Source organism: Leuresthes tenuis, unplaced genomic scaffold (genome assembly GCF_036924035.1).
Source record: "Leuresthes tenuis unplaced genomic scaffold, fLeuTen1.0.hap1 SCAF_24, whole genome shotgun sequence".
NCBI lineage: Eukaryota > Metazoa > Chordata > Actinopteri > Atheriniformes > Atherinopsidae > Leuresthes > Leuresthes tenuis.
This window is the reverse complement of record NW_027325378.1, coordinates 3,278,121-3,284,357: the sequence shown is the minus strand read 5'-3', so window position 1 is coordinate 3,284,357 and position 6,237 is coordinate 3,278,121. Positions and strand designations below refer to the sequence as shown.

The following is a 6,237-nucleotide window of genomic DNA, read 5'->3' as shown; positions in this document are numbered from 1 at the left end:
CATCAGAAATGGTCTCCATGGAAGGGTGGCTGTCAAGAAGCCGTTCTTAAGGAAGGGAAACAGGGAGAAAAGGCTGAGCTGTGCCAAATGACACAAGAAGTGGACTGAAAATCAGTGGCAACAGGTCTTATGGAGGGATGAATCCTCCCCAGAGCCCGGACCTCAACATTACTGAAGCAGTGTGGGATCATCTGACAGAGAACGGAACAAAAGGCAGCCCACATCCAAAGAAGAGCTTTGGGATGTCCTTCAAGAAGCCTGGAGAACTATTCCTGAAGACTCCTTAAAGAAATGACAGAAAGCTCGTCTCAGAGGGTTCAGGCTGTGTTGGAGAATAAAGGAGCTCAGAAGCTCCAACCAGTGTACTCTAAAATCGAATATAGTCGTCATATTAACATCTAATAATCTTCAGAAATGTGACACACGCAGAAATATGTAGAGAAATGACATTAAGCACCGCAATTAACAACTCTGGGGAACACCAGTTTCTATATTAAAACACTAAAATGACATTAAATAACATTAAAATGAAATATTTGGATCAGTTTTTCTTTTACAAATCATGCCTGGAATGCTTTTGAGCGCCATGCAGCCACCTGTTTCTGCAGCAGATACATCTCATTGAGCTGGTTTTGATTGGCCAGTGAGTCAATGATGACATCTAAATGATTTTCAAGCCACAGGTGTCCCGTGGAGGTGGGCTAATGCCCCTCTTTGTGGACTGGCAGGTAGCCAGGAGTTGAGTTTTATGGACGCCGCACTTCATCATCGCGCCACTTCATCCTCCTCTGCACGGCAACTTAAATGCTTGCCTGTAGGGACGGTGAATTTCACCACGTCCGTCTGACCGGAGAGAAAACTCTGCAGCAATCCTCATTAAAATTCCACGTCCGTACGCTCACCACGAAAACCTCCTTTTGGTGGGTGGCTCCGGCGTCCTGCGCGCCTTTAATTGCGCACCAAGCATTAAGCAGCGATCACAGATCACCGTTTCATCTCCGGTGGCCGCGGATCACGCAGCCCTGGGCTCAAGGCTTGCTTCACGTCCGGCTATTTACGGCGTCAGCGCCGAGAGAGGAAAGGTGGGCTCACATGTCCAGAGGTCCAGGAAGGGGTGGCGCCCTGCGCATCTAGTCCAGCGCCTGGAAACACTCGTGTGTCGCTTCCCAGAGACTGGGGTACCCACAGCCAAACGCTCCGCGCCTGCAGTCCGCCTCCGGGGCTCCACTGGCTTCCCTTTGCGGGGCATAATTTTGACATTTCTCGGCGGGGACGGGCAACATGTGCGTCTGGATGCTGTGAAGTGTGACAAAGCGGCTTTGGGGTTGCAGTTCCCTCGGATACGCGAAGTACCCGACGTTACGACGCACCTTGTGTAATAGGTAAGTACAGCAGTTTATTTCTACTTCAGATCCGACAGCTCTCCCATCCTCTCTGCGCCTCAGCTTTTATTGATTGCTCTTAGAATACCTCTGTGTATTGATTATGTTGAGATCCGATTCGGGTTTTCCAGGCTTTTATGAGCAGCGGTGGCTGTGCCAGACATGAGGGTCTGATCATCAATTCCCAGCCCGCACCGCAGAAAATGCCACTGCAACGTATCCTAATTTATGCCCTATCAGCTGAGAGCATTAATAATGTATGGCATGATGAGAATATTGGAGAAGGAAAGCTGGGAAATGTCATGATCAGAAGTTGTTCGGCTCCCTGGAAGATTCCTGGAGAACCACAGCCTTACTTTACAGCAGGTAAATGGTTTTGGCCAGTGCTGTTTTGGGGGGATTCAACATGACATCAGCCTTAAAAGATTAAAATGAACCATTATGGCCAGTTTAGATTATGTTTCCCCAGATCTTTGGTGGCAGTTCTTGCAGAAAGAAGCTTCCTTGTAGTTTGGCTTTTTCTTAGATTAGTTTCAGCAGTTTATAAGACAGAAATTCACTCTTCTAGCAGCCTGGAGATGTCTGCCCTAAGTACCCTTCAAATTGTTTATTGCTCAGGCAACATGGCAGCGACAAAGCAGACAAAAGAAGAAACTCCCTTAAAGTGTTCCAGCACAAAGTGCATCAGCAAACATCCCGTTGGAGAGCAGAGCTTCAGCACAGTTTGGAAGTGTGGACTAATTGAACCTGCCGGCCACCCTCCCCATTGTATCAGGAATGTTTGGTCGCCCGCTCTCCACAGAAACCCCCCACTCCTTTGTTCTGGGGGACAATCCTCCAGCACCATGTGTGCTGCGGTGGGGGGAGGGAGCCGGGTCAGCCGGGGGATTGACATCTGTAGCTGACAGCTTCCTCGGGGCGAGCTGACATGCTGTGATACCATGAATGGGCATTAGGGAACATATGAGTGAAGCACTTACCACTAATGAGGACATTTATGCTTTGTGCACGATGCTCAGGGACCAGTCGCACATATCCAGGGGGATAACATGCAATACAGCTGCTTTGTCATCACTTATTTAAAGCAACTCGAGTGGAGCATAAAGATGGCTCGTGCCAGTGAAAATTTGTGCTTAAAACACGTCTGCAGCTGGCATTACATCCAGATCTCGTTGCCACAAGCATGGCGCCAACATCTCTCAGCCCGCTACCTTCTTTGATTCTGATTATTTCTCAATATTTTCTGGCATTTTTCGGCTCGTTACCCTTCTTAGCTTTAGAGGATTTGAGTCTCTACGGGATACGACACCCCTGATAAGTCAAATCTTCCCAAAAATGTGTTGAAACCGTAAGAACAGCGACTGACTGAGTGAGAGTCGCCACCTCTCGCTGATGGTGGGAGCCAAAGTTTGTGTCAGCTATTTCAACACTTTCCTTTTCGGTGTGATTATCTCGTGTCAGCTTTGGGAAGAATTCTCAGCAGCTGAACAATCTCCGCAGCTGCTCTCTTATCACCAGTGTCAGGAAAAAGTCTGCATTAACAATGGAAAAACGCCCGGAAAATATCGGCTAACCCATCCAGAGCGGCACAACTCCCTTGAACAAACTTATCAAAGGGAAACTCTGGTTTCTGACTCTTGTGAGCTGATTGGAAAGTGCTGGGAGGGGATGTGGCCACGGCAGCCTGAGCGGGTTTTGTGCTTGGAAGCAGGCGTCCCTCATGACTGGCAGAGAATGGTACATCATGAGGTGGAATGCAGCCCCTATGGGCCTCTCGTGCTCCGCAGTGTGTGCTCAGGATGGACTTTGCGCCTTCCTTCAGCCTGACAAAACAACAAGTGACCAAAACAGGATTTTACCTAAGCAATGGGAGGAAAGCCAGCTTGTGGCTGTTTTGTTTCCTGTGTTTTCTGGATTAACGAAGGCCCTCGGTCGCTTTCGAAATTCATTTAATTTAAGCTCATGCACAGGAACTGCAGGGGGAGGTTCCATGATGAAAAGAAAGCCAAAGCTCCTTTTGTCAAGCAAAGATAAATACCTTTATCCCCCCCACACAGCCACTTATGATCCTATCAACTAAAGAGGCGTCCCATAGGACTGGAAGGAGCCTGAGCATGTAGAGCAGCACTGCCTGACCTCTCTCTTTCAAGGTGTGGACATTTGAAGGCCCTTAAACTGTAGACAGTGTATCAGAGCAGGCTCTGTTTGCCCATCGGGGGGGTATCACAGTGAATAATGAACCATGTGGCCGCTCAGGTAAACAGAAACCCACCTGTGGCCTCTGCTTGGTGGGAGCAGAGGCCACAGGAAGGGCAGCTATAAGAAGAGGGGGTGTTGGTAATGAATAACTGCCCATTCTGATGATTAAAGGGGGCGATGGGCACGGGGAGATAAGAGCGTGGGGACCGTCGGAGCGTGAGGTGTTTACAAGGGGAATTCCTCACATTCCTCAGCTGCAGCCATGCCACTCCAATCTGCACCTCCACCCTGATGGTTACCCCGGGCCAAGAGGGACCCAAGAGGCAAAACGCTCCACCTCAGCGGGGAGGCGGTGGAAATGTGTGTTGTGTAAGGCGATTTCTTATAGTTCTGATGTGCAGACTGTTGATCAGATCATGCAGCAGGCTACAAGTGATGTCCCATATGTGGCTGGAGAGTCAAAGCGAGATAAAACCCGAAATATTCAGTTTTTCACACAATCGATTTGCTGCAGAATTAAAGTCATTTAAAGGGGAACTTTGTTAATGAGCTTTTCCTGACGGATACATGTTAAACACCCCCCAACCAAAGCAAACTTGCTATTTTCAGCCACGATCGCAGCCAACAGTGGTCCAAAGTGTTGGAATGAGGTCTGCTGCAGGTATCTGTGGTTCCCAGAGGATGTTTCCTGAGTTTAAAGGCGTGTAATCCAGCAGCAGCAGGTTAAATATTCTGCCTGACAGAAGCTTTTCGCTTGGTTTTCTCGTGTTTTATGACATCATTTTTGTCCTGTTGTTGCTGGGCTTTGGATTGTGTTTGTGTTGCTGTTGTATTTCCTTTATTTCTGTTTGGTGTTGGCTGAGATATTTGCAGCCGCTGTACTTTTCTGATCTGCCGACCGTGGAGTTTGTTTTGATTGAAATGTCTCGACAGCCGGTGGATGAATCGCCGTGGCATTTTGCTCATGTTCCTCTTAGCGTGTAATTGACCTTTTACACAGCAGACGTTTGACCTCCTCATAGCAGGAAGCACACAGGTGTCATTCATACCTTTTAAAATGGCTGTCTTGTGCAGCTTGGACAGCTTGGACTGTTGGTTTACTGCAAAGCTACGTCAAAATGTCTGCTGCATAAAAGGTCTGTTACAACAACATAATCGTCAATAGTTGAGTTTGCAGAACTCATTCACAAAATATGACGCCTCCATCAGGGTTCTCCGTACTTTGTTCATCGCTGGGGAGCTAATTGCAGCTAGTTTTTTACCGTCCAACTTACACAATGCTGATTTCTGTAGATACAACAGTGTGTATTCTGTCGTATTCCCAATGTTCTGCTCAAAGGCTGAAGGAAATGTGTTCTCTGGTAGGAGGAAGTCACAGGGCTCGGCTTAACTTTAGTCTTATCCCTGCAGTCTGTAAAATGCTTAATTTCACAGCCTGACAGTTAGTAGTTGCTCAACGTTTTCTCAGTTTTTGCTTTTGTTGCTGGCGTCAGAGTCGCTTTAATCCGACTGTCACATGTCAGGAAGAAGTATTTCCCCGTGGAAAAAGGTTGTGGTGAACATGGAAAGTGAAGCGTAGAGCGCGGGGTTCTTGCTGTTGCCAACCTGGAGACACTGACTTCATTTTGTGGTTGAGGATCAGCACATTTCCTACATGCAGGGCAGATGACTGGGTCTAATAGGATTATGGGAAGAGGTCCAGGGGAGCCACACGTCACCCCTGCAAACTCAGCAGGAGTTGGGCCCTTGGGGCGGGGGCTCGTGTGACGGAGCAGGTGTCTTCCTGATGATTACTGGGTCTGCGGCCGGGCTCACCTGTGAGTATTACTCAGAGCCTCTAATGGATGGAAGGCTGTGACCTCAGCTAACAAGGAAGCAAATCACCTCCCTGTCACCCAGAAAAGTGCTGTTCTGTCAGCTTCAAAGAGAAGAAAAGCGAGGCTCTGGTGTGTGGTTTCCCTGGTAACTTCTTCCGTCTGAATGTTTGTAGTATCTGGACTGATCTTTCAAAACCCAGAAAGCATAGAAATCCTTTAAGTACCCGTCAGTCCTGCTCTGTTAATACATGCATCGGTTTGCAGTTTGAGGATTTTCAGCTTGTCGTTGGTTGAAATCAAACCCTCCAACAGTCAGAGTCGTCTGACAGCGGAGATTAAAGTGGCACCATATGCTAAGGAATGAGGAGTCCTCCCCTGCCACGCTGGAGCTTATTATTGCCGTCTTATGTCACTGTCAGCAGCTAATTGTTGTGGTGAATTGAGGTGACAAGAGGGAACAGCTCCCCAGTCTCGACCTAAATGCTTGGTCATCTTTACTTTACCCTCCTTTCTCTGTAAATTGAACCGTTTCCCTCTCCGAACACACACACCGTGAACGTTTGTTATCACCTGCCGAGGCAGGCGTTTGATCTTGTGACTTAGACCGAGGCGAAATGATGGGAGCCAGAAAAGGAAATGGGGAGCTTCTGTGTTTATGGAGCTGTTGCTTTCTTTCTGTGCCGTGTCCATGTCACATATGGCTCATTTCATGGCTGCTGGAGAATCCGATTGATGGGCTGAAGAGCGGTGCAGCTGCGGTTCTTTGGGTTTGGAGCAGAATACTGAGGTGTAATGCACTTTCTGAAGCATTTATAGCCATCATGGATTTGTATATTTCA

General features: G+C 48.1%; 1 protein-coding gene across 1 annotated transcript in view; it reads left to right on the top strand.

Annotated features, from left to right (window-relative positions):
• Nucleotides 1-943: 943 nt before the first annotated feature.
• tmem108 (transmembrane protein 108) overlaps nt 944-6,237 on the top strand; it is a 54,754-nt gene continuing 49,460 nt past the window's right edge. Inside the window, exon 1 of the mRNA XM_072378111.1 lies at nt 944-1,382. The gene's annotated coding sequence lies outside the window, so the exon portion shown is untranslated. The remainder of the gene's footprint in view (nt 1,383-6,237) is intronic.